This window comes from Pyrus communis, chromosome 14 (genome assembly GCF_041283825.1).
Source record: "Pyrus communis isolate YQ-2024b chromosome 14, ASM4128382v1, whole genome shotgun sequence".
NCBI classification, from domain to species: domain Eukaryota; kingdom Viridiplantae; phylum Streptophyta; class Magnoliopsida; order Rosales; family Rosaceae; genus Pyrus; species Pyrus communis.
The window spans coordinates 9,934,429-9,948,923 of record NC_142578.1 but is presented as its reverse complement, the minus strand read 5'-3'; the positions used below and the strand labels follow the sequence as shown (position 1 = coordinate 9,948,923).

Below are 14,495 nucleotides of genomic sequence, written 5' to 3'. Positions count from 1 at the left end.
TGCAGGTCATCACCCAGACATATGTCATTCTTTACATGCTCACTTGACTTATAGTAAAAGGCCGAATTGGGAAATGGACAATGATATTGTCCGAGTTCAATTTGCAATACGTGCCCCAAAAAGCCGTTAAAGGGCAAACACTAGCCGATTTTTGGCCCAACACCCCTTTCCATATGGTTTCGAGGGCAATGAAGTCGAAATCGGCATGGTCAGAACGCATGATAATTATTAGACGATGTACTTTGATGGTTTTAGTAACTCGGCCTCGACTAGTGTTGGCATTGTCATTCAATCTCTGGATCACTACCTTTGGTATTTCTCTCTCAAGCTAGATTTCAATTGTACAAATAATCAGATCGAGTATGAAGCTCTTATCGTTGGCCTTAACGTCCTTCATAACTTAACAGCAGCTCACGTCCTCGTCCTTGGTGATTCATAACTTGTGATTAACCAACTTAATGACACTTTTTATTGCATGAGTTGTACTTTGGTGCCTTATCACATGGTTGCCAACTATTTGGTCGAGTCGTTTGAGGGAATTACATTTGAACATATCTCAAGTGTTCGAAACACTGATACGGAAGAACTGGCACAAATAGCCTTTAGAGCACAACTCCTGGAGGGCAAACTAGGCCGGGTAATACAAGTAGTACGACGACCATACCTAACCTTGGTTAATCACCAAGTTCTCAAACACGATCGCATGATCCGTACACGAGTCATGTCCCTACCTTCATTGTTGGAACAAGAGGTTTCTGTAGATGTTTACGCTATCAATACATTACCAGAAGATTGGAGAAGGCCGATTATATGATGTCTTGATAACCCTAATGACAAACACGACCGAAGGACAAGGGTCCATGCCACAAACTACGTGTTATACCAAAATAAGTTGTATAAAAAATGTGAGGATGGTTTATTGTTATTATGCCTTGGCCCGCAGGAGGCTGCTTAAGCAATTACAAAAATACATGAAGGAATTTGCGGAGCTCATCAATTTAGAGATAAGATGCGTTGGTTGCTTCACCGACACAGCTATTTCTGGCCGAGTATATTGAAGGATTGTATCGAGTACACAATGGGATGTGTACAATTTCAAATTGATGGGCCTATACAAAAATCTCAGCTGAATTACTCCACTAGGTCACCAAACCGTGGCCGTTCAGAGGATGGGCCATGGATGTAATCGGTAAAATTACACTATCTTCTGGAGCAGCAAAACATGCATGGATACTTGTGGCAACCGACTACTTCATTAAGTGGATTGAAGCAAAATCATACGCCGAATTGACATCTAAGGAAGTTTGCAATTTCGTAGAAGAAAACATCATGACCGGACATACCAGAAACGATCATAACTGACAACGAACAATCTTTACAACCAAAGGATTCAAAAAATATATGGCGAACTTGAAAATTCGACTCAAACAATCCACGCCGTATTACCCATAAGCAAATGGACAGGCCGAAGCAAGTAATAAAGTTTTGATCGGCATTCTTGAAAAAATGATAAAAGAAAAGCCTGGTATGTGGCATTTGAAGTTAAACGAGGCTTTATGGGCATATCGGACCTCACTGCAATCAGCAACCAGGACAACCCTATATGCATTGACTTATGGACATGACACGATGTTACCAGTCGAGCTGAGTATAAACTCGTTGCGAGTAATTGAGCAAAGTAATTTGTTCAATGCCGAATATAACTAGACCATGAGACAAGAGTTAGAAGACTTGGAGGAAGTTCAGCTTGATACTTATAATTTATTGATGGCACATAAAAAGATTGCCGAGCGAGCCTATAATCAACGAGTCAGACAAAAAACATTTGGCAAGGAAGAGTTAGTGTGGCAAACCGTGTTGCCCATAGGAATCAAAGATCCTAGATTCAGGAAATGTTCGCCAAATTGGGAAGGACTGTTCGTCATCCATAATGTTCTCGGCAAGGGGGTATACCACCTTAAAGATTGAACCGGTCTAATTCATAAGCTACCAATCAATGGGAAATTTTTAAAGAAATACTATCCAGTCACTTGGGAGATGCGAAAATAAAATTTTTGTTTCATTAATTCTGTAATAAAGGCTGTACAAGTGAAGTTACAAAAGATTCCAACTATTGATTACTAAAGCCAAAATCCTAAGAGGTTGAAGGAAGGAAGGCTTCAAGAGTGGCCTTTAGTTCCAACCACCTTACTTCACCCATTGTGACTTCGGCTTGCCTTGTTCTTTCATCAAGCTAAAGTTGATGTATCTGCTTTGCGCCAGCCGTGAAGTTTGTTAGTCGAGCCTTATTCGCTTCAAAATCCTTTTCGAGTTTCGAAGCAACGGCCAACCTTTACCGTTGAAGTTCGGCAATTTGATGTTGAAGCTTGACAATTTGATGATCAAGGTTGGCCAGCAGCGTTTTCTTTGCTTTTATGGCCTCAACCTCCAGTCGACTGGCTTCATGAGTGATCTTTGCAGCCTTTAGGTCGTCCTCGGCCCGGAGAGCCCTTTCAAAAGTAGTAAAGTACTGCCGGGTCTGTTCTAGGATATTAGATATGTGGATGACACTTTTGGTGCTCAACAAGCCACCAGCTGCAAGATCGTTCAGGCACTCTTTTATAGAGTCAAGGCCTTTACATTGAAGGACTTGTGCGACCGAAAGGGATAAGAGTTCCTACAACTTAGCAAAGGTATTGGATTCGGTTGCGATTACGGAAGGCTCGGTCGACGTAGTATATGACCCGGCTACTCCAGAAGTACTTGAGAGGAAAACGTGGAGCTCGACTTCCTAAGAAGGCTGCACATGAAAAGATTTTTAGGAAAAAGGATAATCGTAAAGAAGATAGCAAAGAGAATTTGTTTTAGACCTGTTGAGAGGAGACTTCGGCCATGTCCCCTAGTTCATTGCTCAAACCTAGATAGTTTAAAGGCTGAGCCCAATGTTGAAGATTGCTTCTTAATTCACGCGGCCAATGAAGGTTATCTGTGTTCGACGGCCACTAAGGTGGCCATGAAATATAGATAACACCCTTCGACACATAGAATTTTCAATGAAACGAGTAATTGGGCACTTGACATTTAATATTTTTTGGTTTAGAATTCTAAATCAGGAAGTTAATAGAAAGATAATGAAGGTTTTTATGAAGGCTGAAGTAACCTTTTGTGGAAGAATGCTGAGATTCTGATCTTGGGGATGAATCGGCGTCTCTGTCATCGCTTCCGTCTCAACAGTAGTACTGTTTCATGCCCCGTGTTTGCTTCTGCAACAGAAGGGTTGACTTGGCCAGCCGTTTCGACGACCGACTAAGGAATGGTGGGTTGCAGCTCGGTTAGTTAGGGGCACTTCATCAACAAAGGTTCTTCACTCTCGTCCTCCTAGACAGAAAAATGTTGTTCATTAGTGGGAGGTCCAGTTAAGTAGAGAAAGAAAATTGCTAACAAAAATGGTCATACCTCTTCCTTCACGACGATTATTGATTTTTTTTTTTGGATTTGGGGAAGGGCTTTTCTCAACCAGAGTAGCCGCTTTCCCAACAGTAACGGTTATTGAACCAATAGTAGGAGTAACAACTGGCCCCGGAATGGCAGGACCCTCGACCAATGGAGCGTCGATCGGTTCGACCACGACTGGAAAAGTGGGTTGCACTTGAGTCGCCTGATCCATTTGAGGATTTTGCAGTTCTTTCGTCGAGGCCTCGACAATAGGAGGAGGAAGAGAAATGCTAGGAGTAGTTGCCCTTGTGGTTTGACTTGAGATCACAAGAATTTCTCGCTCACCATTCTTTGCTTTTTTTTTAATGCGTTTTTGGGGCGGGGCAACATTTCTAGCCGTTCCTGTCTCAGGGCAAGGCCGTTTGCTTAGTGTGACTACAGTAGTGGCCGCCATTGGAGTAAGAGAGGCTGCAAGAGCCTCAACAGTTGTAGTTTTCTTTGGTGGAGCAGGCTTCTTTTTGGCTGCCACCGTTGCGACCATGTCGGCCCGCTTTATTGAAAAACCCACTGAAAATAAATTCAAGTTAGGATGATAGATTTGAGTGAGACAAAAATAAATAAAGGACATATACCTTGGGACGCTTTTTTGGATTTTGGGGCAGAAGCTTTCTTTGGACGATTGCCGAAAATCTTTTTGACAGCATCCTAGACTAATGTGCCAAAGAATTCTTGGATGTATGCACCCCACCAATTAGCAAAAGTGCTAGTGCTATAAGTTTCAGGGACGTTTGGCCGAAGGCGGAGTTTCATACACCTCTCTTGAAATTCTCGCTCGGCCTCTCTACATTCTCTTTCTAACGAACCGGATAGACGTTCTCAACTTAGAAGATGTTGGGAAACGAGCAAAGGCACAGGGTATCCTTGGAGGTAGCCAAGTTGCCGAGCAGTAAAGTAGGGGTGGTCGACTTCCTAACTCGCGTGTCGAGCATCATAGCCGAGATGAAGGTCGAGAGCTAGCACAAAAGCCCCCCAGTTTTGTCGAAGATCGTTGTATTTGATCTCATCCAATGATTAGGATGGAAGTTGATGGAAGGTGAGTATTCTTAATGACGGCAGTTTAGGAATTCGTCGTTAGAAAGATCTTCTAGGCCGAAGAAGTACTTGAAAACTTCTTCAGTCGAGTGAGAAGGAGTTGGTCTAGAGGCCAATTGGAGACCTAACGCTTCAGTGGTCTTGAAGTTAAGGATTTCTGGCCTCGGGGTGGCGAAGTAAACTTGCAGCCAGAGCTGGAAAACCCAGAATGGGCCGTTCTAGTGCGAGTCGATTTTGGTGACGGTCGCTTCGGCCAAGCAACGTGTAAGGTTGGTAAGGATGACCGAGCTAAGAGCTAGGTTGTGACCACTGGCATGTTTTCGATCAAACATTTATTTGACTTGGTACAAACAATAAATTTGTTGTACCAGTAGAATAGGAAGGCTTCATGTTCTCATTTCTGTAGGTTTTCCTGCACTCGGCCAACAAAGTGGTGGATGAGAGTGTTATAGTTGAAGAAATGCTTGTGCAGCTTTTGTACTTCTTTTTTTAGGGCTTCTTGGTCTTTCTACTTTAGGGCTTCGATGTCACGCTCGTCAAATAAAGATTTAAGCTCTAAGTCGAATTGATACCCAAGAGGGACGGTATCAACTAGAAGACTAGATGGAGAAGTGTCGAGGATGGCCGATATGTCGAGCAAGCTAGGGCCGAGGGGGAGTACCATTGTGTTGGTGGCCGAGCACCAAAAACTCAAAGCCACCGGGAAAAGCTTCTGGTCCATGACAATTTCAATAGTTAAGAGCTTGATACCATCATAAATGCCAAGAGTTTTCCACTTTGTGCTGAAGAACTTCTCCATTCGTTCAACCTAAGCTACCTAGGGTGCAAAGGTCGAGGGCCAGGCTTCTTGAGGCTTGGCCAAATCCCACTTCGACCAATCATACCCTTGGAACAAGGGTTTCAAGCAGCGGGCTTTGAGCATTTCAATAATGGTCTTTGGGACGACGTCTTTGAAAAGAGGTCCTAAGATTTAGTGGGAAGTAATAGAATCGCCTTCAAACTGTAAAGTTTTGATAGCGTTTCGGTCGCTGAAGTCTTTACACTTGGTACACTCCTCAGAAAGCTTGGTGATAAAAGTGTTGGAAGCCATTGTTAAAGATTCAAGGATTTTTCTAGGTTTGGGAGTTTTTTGGGTTAAAAGAGCAAACGGTAAAAGATTCAAGGGTTGTGAAAGCATAAAATATGAATAAAGAAGAGTTGGGTATTTATAGGCATTCTGGAGAAAGATCAACCGTTTGATTTTCTAAATAGAGGGTAGAATCGACCGAGGAATTTGATAATCATGATGGATATTCAGAAGATCCAGGTGAAGGGACTGAGGTTTTCGTGGTTTGAGGATGCATGTTTGTGTGTGACAACGGGTTTAATGGTGAATAAATGTTTCGATGGTCACACGTTTCGAGGGTCATTATTAATGGTAGACGACTAGGCTAAGGAGTCGCCACGTGGCAAAGCATCTAACAAAATTAAGATCGTGTGATCGTGCTTCATAAATGCACCTGAGAGGATGGAATATGCGAGACTTTTCATTGTCTTCCAAAGATACGTTAAGGGTTTGATTTCACTTCTTCAAGGTCCAAACTCAAGCAAAGAGTTATAGGCCAAAGACCTCAGAAGCGAGAGGGCAATGTTTGGGCCCAAAATGATAATTTGGGCCAAGAGTAACAAAATGGGACGAAACTCTTGGTCTAGCGGTCTTCTAGGGGGTATCATGGGCCAGCTAGGTACCAGGAGCTGTCTAGTTGGTGTTGGTCGAGTCCTTTTACGAGAGGGATTGATTTGGATAAAGAAGAAGGTTTAATCCTTATACCACCAGAGGTGTTAAGGTTGAAGGCACTGAGAGTCAAGGAATAAATTTGGTTCATTATAGAGGTGGGTTCAAAGTCCCAATTGAATTAAGAATAGTCGAATCCTAGTTAGATCAGGATAAGGAGTACTAATCCGAGTGTGGTTCTAACTTGGCCAGGAATGGGTTCACTGCTATAAATAGAAGATGGTGTGCATTATTCAAAGCCCCTCTAATTCAACACATAAACTACCATGCGCAAACTCTCGCTCTACGCGAAACCTCTCAATAACCTTGAGATTTTTATTTTCTTTTTCCCATCGGCACATCTTCAGTTTGGATAGACAGAACTGTGAAGGCAACCGGTGGCATTTTCAGTTTGGATAAACAACACTTTTGTCGTTAAATCAGCTGATCACAGAACACCTTCAGTTTGGATAAACAGCACTGCGTCGAGGTCGACTAGTTATCTATCCAAGTCTCGGCCAAGAAGGATTTTCAAGTTCTTCTTGGGAGAGGTTATCTCATTGGCCTTCTTGGCGAAGTGAGGTGTTTACAGATTACTGGGCTCGGCACATTGAACGCCGAGTTGTTTTATGATTGGATATTCACAAGTAAGTTTTAGAGTTTGACATTCAAAAGACCGAACTACATTTACCATCGAGACATACATCTCATTTGTATATTTGGGTTTGTATAGTTTGGTGCCGGTTCGACGTGCTTATACTCTTACGAATATAATCACCGTGACCAAACCCGGCACCGACGATCCGTGAACATCGCAAGACTAACAGCCTTGTCTTCAAGCTCTAGAACCCGAAGACCGAGACGTGTTCCTTCCTCGGCTGCAATCGCAAGATTAAGAAGTCAGCAGCATGCTCAACACAATATCAACACATTTTACTCCTCGGCCGATTAGTTATCGCACCCCACACACAACCGAAGGATGTAGTTAGCTTATTAATTACTCGGCCTGCGTGCCACGTAGGCTTGGTAGTTTTTAGGGTCAACAGATACACATTTTACGAAAATAGTTTCAACAATCTAACTGTCAAACTTGTTTGTTTGCATATACTTCGAGATCACTTACACCAAAAATCGCAAGCAACAAACATTCAGAGATCAAGTAACGGGACAAAACTTTTCGATGGTTATAAACGAAAAATCACGATTTAACGGTAGTTTTAGCTCCGATTTTGATGACTTTTTACAGCTACACTCCTTGACCCCATATGAATACAATGAATGAATGCGATCTTCAATTTAAAATATTTATACTAGTGAATACCATAAAATCTTATGTTGTACTTAATGAAAGTATAAATAAACTTCTAGTATTAGTGAATCTATTGTTTTAATGGGATGTACACTCTACGAAAATAATTTCAACGATCCAACCGTCAAATTTGTTTATATATACTTCGAGATCGCATACGCCAAAAATCGCAAAAAACGAACATTCAGAGATTAAGTACAGGACAAAACTTTTCGACGGTTATAAACGAAAAATCACGATTTAATGGTAGTTTTAACTCCGATTTTGATGATTTTTATAGCTACACTCCTTGACCCTATATGAATACAATGAATGAATTCGATCTTCAATTTAAAATATTTACACTAGTGGATACTAAAAAATCAACAATCCAAGCAAACTTGTTTGTATATACTTCGAAATTGCATACGTCAGAAATCGCAAAAAACAAACATTCAGAGATAAAGTAACGAGACAAAACTTTTTGACAGTTATAAAATTAAAATCACGATTTAACAATAGTTTTAACTCTGATTTTGATGATTTTTTACAGCTTCCATGACCCTATATGAACACAATAAATGAATTCGATATTCAATTTAAAATATTTGCACTAGTGAATACCACAAAATCTTATGTTATACTTAATGAGGGTATAAATAAACTCCGAAGTGTTATTGAATCTATTGTTTTGATGCGATACACACTCTACGAAAATAGTTTCAACGATTCAACCGTCAAACTTGTTTGTATATAATTCGAGATCGCATACACCAAAAATCGCAAAAAAAAAAATATATATATATATTCAGAGGTCAAGTAACGGGACAAAACTTTTCGTCTGTTATAAACGTAAAATCAGGATTTAATGGTAGTTTTAACTCTGATTTTGATGATTTTTTGCAGCTACACTCCTTGACCCTATATGCATACAATGAACAAATTCGATCTTGAATGCAAAATGTTTACACTAGTGGATACCACAAAATCTTATGTTATACTTAATGAAAGTATAAATAAACTCTAAGTGTTAGTGAATCTATTGCTTTGATGGGGTATGCATTCTACGAAACTAGTTTCAACGATCCAACGGTCAAACTTGTTTGTATATACTTCGAGATCGCATACGCCAAAAATTGCAAAAAACAAACATTTAGAGATCAAGTAATGGGAAATAACTTTTTGACGATTATAAACGAAAAATCACGATTTAATGGTAGTTCTAATTTTGATTTTGATGATTTTTTTATAGCTACACTCTGTGACCCTATATGAATACAATGAACGAATTCATCTTCAATTTAAAATATTTACACTAGTGAATACCACAAAATCTTATGTTATACTTAATCAAAGTATAAATGAACTCCAAGTGTTAGTAAATCTATTGTTTTGATGGGATATGTATTCTACAAAACTAGTTTCAATGATCCAACCATCAAACATAGTTGTATATACGTCGAGATCGCATATGCCAAAAATCACAAAAGAGAAACATTTAAAGATCAAGTAACGGGACAAAACTTTTCGACGGTGATAAAAGAAAATTATCACGATTTAACAGTAGTTCTAACTTCAGTTTTGATGATTTTTCTATAGCTACACTCCTTGACCATATATGAATACAATGAATGAATTCAATCTTCAATTTAAAATATTTACACTAGTGGATACTACAAAATCTTGAGAAGATCAACTGAGGAAGAAGAGGAAAACCAGAGGAACCAAACAGTAATACAATTTGCTTCTTTGTCATTTGGTGTATCTCAAAATTCAAGTCTACCCTAACAAATGTAATTGGAAAGAAAAACTACGCTTGAATAAACAAGAAAAATAGGGTAAGTGCAACAAAGGTGTACCTTCGTCGCACATTATTGGGAAAAAAAGGGTTGAAGTCTTGGTTTGGTGCAAAAAATTTGCGTGACAGATATATCGCGTCGTGGAAATAGTCTTTGCGCAACGGTGAAACAAAACATCACGCAAAAGCTGTTTGCGCGACGCGGTTTGTGCGTCGCGCAAGATTTTGGTGCCAAACCAAGACTTTTACTATTTTTTTCCCAACATTGTGCGACGAAGGTACACCTTCATTGTGCTAAACTTTTTTGCGCGATGGTAGTCTCCGTTGCGCAAAGTCCCATCACGCAAGTATGTTTTTGTACTAGTGCTTCTTGATGGTGCGCTTCTTCTCTAGCTTCTTTTTCTCTCTTGTGCAAGATCACTAGCTCATTCTCCAACTGTTGTAGTTTGAAAAACATCCTACTTGTAGTATGACAACTGGATGAAGAAGATCTCTTGAGGTCAAGAACCCAACCCACTCCTAAGCTGTGGAGTTCTTTACGTTTTCGTCGCTCGACTTCGTTCATCAGCAACTGTAGAGAGACCTCTAGATCAAGTGTTAGCTCCTTCATTGGTGTGTCCGGTTGCTGCTGAGAAAGGTTGGTGACGTACTCGTCATTCTTCTACAACATAGAAGCCTACCAAAAAAAAAAAGAAACAATAAAGATTATCGATCATACTTTTGAATTTTTTATGTGTAATGAATTTTGAAATTAAAATCTTGAACATAATACTTACATAAATTGCAGTCACCTAGTTGCCGTAGTTGGCATGCGTATGGAAAAATAGACCATTATCACGCTGTTCCTCTACTCGAAAAATGAGGTGCCGAGAATCAGAGTTGTAAAGGTAAGACTTTGCTTTCCCGTTAGCTTTGTTTCCCAACAATTTTTACTGTAACTTAAACAAATTAATTAAACTAAAAAGAAAAAAAAAATTAAACATAAAAAATGGAAAATTAAAAAAAAAAAAAAAAAAAACTTTACAGAAATGCCGGACTTTAAAAATGACCGCACAGCCACTCCAGCCCATCCTCCAATCTTCTCTGCAAACTCTAGGGGTGGATCTGTAGGAGCTTCAACGGGAAATGCACAAGTCTTGTAGTATATGTGCAGCTTAGAGTTCCACTCCTTCTATCGCTCAGTCCACACCCAGAGTATATACCCTTTTGAACCTTGGTGCTCCATGTCGAAGGAGAAGTTGGTCTGAAATAGACAACCAAAAAAAAAAAAAAAAAAAAAAAGAACAAGTGTGTTAGTTTAAAAAATACATTAAATAAGTAAAAGCAAAAAGAAAAATCACACTTACCGAAATCTATCACATCATATCGTCATGTGCTTGGGGGACAACTTCTTCCATGGAAGAGCGAGCAAGGGGCACTTGGTGCGGGCAATGGCATCCATGTCTTGAGTGAACAAGCTATTGACTTACTAGCTCGTTTGCTAATGGAATGAGTTGTAATCGACCACGATCCAATTTTGCAATAAGTAGGTGATTCGGTTGGAGGCTAAGTCTTTACAAATCCCCGCACTCCGCCTGGTTGATGTTGGTTTATTGTACTGTCGGGTCACTTTAAGCTGAAGTAAAGGCAGAACGGCGACTATTGTTGATGAACCATGATGACATATGTGGAAAAAAAAACACAATAATTTCTACTAGTTTCACATATTTCCTACAAATTAAACATATTTCACATACTTCATAAATTTCATTTATTTATGCATTTTTTACAAATTTCATATCTCCTACAAATTTCACATATTTCCTATAATTTTCACATACGTCTACAATTTTTATAAAATTTCTCCTTTTTCCTAGAAATTTCACATTTCTACAACTTTTACAAATTTCCCTATTTTTTTCACAAACTTCACAATTTTTTTTTATTTCACAAATTTATGTATGTTGTGACAACCCGTTCCAAATTTTACGTTTTTATTTTATTTTAAAAGCGTGAATTTACGAAATTGCCCTAGAGGTAAGGACTTTGACTTCCGTTGACCATCGACTTGAAAGATGTGGGACTTATTCTTTTAGCATATCCTCGTAGTACTCATTGGTACGAACTTATAGGCGAAAACCGTTTGCGAGTACGGATTATAACAGTATAGTTACGAACGTTCGAAATTGGTTATTCAAGGTTAATGTTTATTTAAATTAAATCCCCACTTTGTGGGGGAAGCCCAATCAGAAATGGAGGGAGAAAAGAAAAAAAAAAAAAAAAAGAAAAAAAAGGGAAATGGGTTTTCGTCCACCCGCACCCACCGCGGGTGCCCATTTTCCAAGGCCGATTCCGGCCAACTCCAGTGGAGTTTTTCGATGCCACCACCACCATCTTGAAGCTCTCATTCCCCTCTACAAAACCCACCCAAGAACCACCTTGATTAACCATGGGATGTGAAAGTTTGAGGCCACGAAAGTTGACGAAAATCAATGGTGCTCCGGCCACCCTTCTCGATTTTCCGGCAAATCGGCAAAGAAATGGCCGATGCCACCACTTGGTCTTTGTAGCCCATCATCCCAGGAGCAAAACCCAACCAACCTTGACCCCGTTGGACCACCGTAGACGACGAATCGACGTCGGGAAGTTTTAGGCACCCGCCGGCTTCGTGGGCAAAATTGACCATCTTCCGTCCACTTTTGGACTTCGTGGCAGGTATGAAAGTTGCTCCACTCACTGAGATCTTCATTTCTGTGAAGTTTGAGAATTTTTGGAAATAGTTGGATTTTCCGGCGAGTCGGGCTGGCCGACCGCCACCCACGGCGGCGCGTGCGGCGGCGTGTGGCCAGTGAGCCGCCAATGCTATTTTTAGGCTATGTCGAATGTTTTGAATTCAGTTTTGTCATTTGAATGACGTAGGTTGATCGTTGGAACCTAAATTCGTTATGATACGTTACTTGATAAAAATGTGAATCGATGATCCGACCGTTGGATCGTCACCAAAATTGGATACATTATAATACGTAATATTTAAAGATCATAGGAATTTACGGATCGGGAATCTGACTTACGGATCTTCCTGAATTGGATTTGTAAGTTAGTAAAATAAATGTTCACGGCCACTTGTTTTAGGCAATTGGCGGAGATCTGACCGTTGGATCGTAATGAAATTTTAATATGTTATTCTAGAAACATATTGTGGATCGTTGGGAGTTGTTGATTGAAAATCTGATATGCGGATCTTCCGGGTCAAGTTATACAGGGTTGTAAACCCTACCGTCGATCTTTGATCGGCGGTTGACTTGTGGTCAATGGGTATCAAACTATTTCAGAATGTCGTTGAGGTTGTGTTTTATGTGAATTGCGTATTCTACGGATAAGAGTTCTGAGATGTGATTTGATAATTGGTCACAGGGACCGATCATTCAGGACGCCTCGATGCGCGTGCTAGAGAAGTATATCGTGGACTCCAGGTGAGTGGATCTTTTCCTTTTTATTGTGCATATTATTGAGAGTTCTATCGATACTTTTAAATTGATTAGGTATATTACCTTCATATAATTATTGTGAATTCTTGAAGTACCTATATGAACTACGAATGGCTTGATCCCTATTTAGGGTACGTAGGCAGTCTAACGAGACGTTAGATGCAGCCATAAAATATTTGAGACAAAAGCCTTGCTTGGGAAATTGAGTAATGCGAAGGAAATTGGTAAAGACAAGTTTTAGTTTTGTGAATTAGTTAGTTAAATTAGAGTTAATTGGGTTGTCATGGATAATTATCCCTGAAAATAAGTAGTTTGAGAGTAGGGCGTTACTGATTGTACACTTCACACCATATTGTTTATAATTGAAAATGCTACGACATGGTTGAGTAGTAGATTGCATCATGATATATCCATATGTATATTACTTGCATATAATTATTGGGAATGCTTTCAAGTGCAAAGGTGAACTCAGGACACCCAGGTAAGTTCAGGTGAGTTTATGGTACTAGTTGAATCGATTACGTTATAGCATGACTACAGTTATGAGTTAGGCAACTTCGATACTGTCGTACTGGTTGCCATGAGTTGCACATGTTATATTGAGATGCATTGAGAGCTCATAAACCTGCACCCCGGTGTTAGTGCTCCCGCCCGTGGCCAGGGCACAGTCCTTCACGTGATGTTCACCTCCCGCACCTTATGCTCACCTTGGATCCAAGGTAAGTGCACAGTCCTGTCGTACAGACCACCTTAGGTGGTTCCGACTCGTAGGTGACCCGCGATTATTCGCCCAGTCTTCACGTGATCGTAGCACTCGAGCGTATTTATTTACACCCAGTCCTGTCGTACAGACCACTTTAGGTGGTTCCGACTCGTGTGCAGGTATACTTATTGACTTATATGCTAGCCAGGATTGATGAGATATGGATAAGTCGTACAGGTCACTATAGGTGACTCTGACTTATATGCTAGCCATGATTGATGAGATACGGATAAGTTGTACATGTCATTTTAGATGACTCTGACTGATATATTACTTTGTATTGATTTAGTTCATTTGGCCTACTTATTAATGTATGGTGGATTTGATGGCAAACCGTGGTTTTGGTCATTTCTGAGTATGGTTTGGATATATGTATATATGTTGTACTGTCTTATGGAAAACGATACGGGTTTTACATTTAGCGCATTACTTTTAGAGAGGTAGTAACTTTGGGAAGCTTGGTTTTATTGCTTACTCACACCTTCTGTTTGGTGCCCTCTAGGTTTTAGCTGCTGAGTTTGTATCGACAAGAATCTGTGGTGAATCTTAGTATTAATGGATATTTCTGAGGGTATGATTCTTACCCACACTACTGTACCTTACTTATGCTCTAACATCGCATGTGAAATGGGTTCGCTCCCACTCATAGCGCACTCTGGTACTTAGACACTTTTAGATTCAAATTTATTCACTTTTTATACACTATCACATTTTATGGCTTCGTCACCTTCTAGGTGTCGGCCAGCACAGCTCGATTCAGGGTCCAAGTGGACTTTCTGGGTCGGGGTGTGTCAGTTTGGTATCAGAGCATATGTTGGGCAGTATTGTGTTCATCACACGCGTGATGTGAGCACTCTTGGTTTTTGTGTTTGACGTTCAAATGATGCCACCTCGTCGAATATGGAAAAGTATTCTAACTT

The 14,495-nt window shown here is 40.1% G+C and overlaps 1 long non-coding RNA gene across 1 annotated transcript; it reads left to right on the top strand.

Annotated features, from left to right (window-relative positions):
* The first annotated feature begins 11,606 nt into the window (after positions 1-11,606).
* On the top strand, positions 11,607-14,186 carry LOC148691203 (uncharacterized). The gene is made up of 3 exons (XR_015956003.1): positions 11,607-12,039; positions 12,739-12,797; positions 14,078-14,186. It is a non-coding gene; the product is annotated as an uncharacterized LOC148691203 (long non-coding RNA).
* Positions 14,187-14,495: the final 309 nt, after the last annotated feature.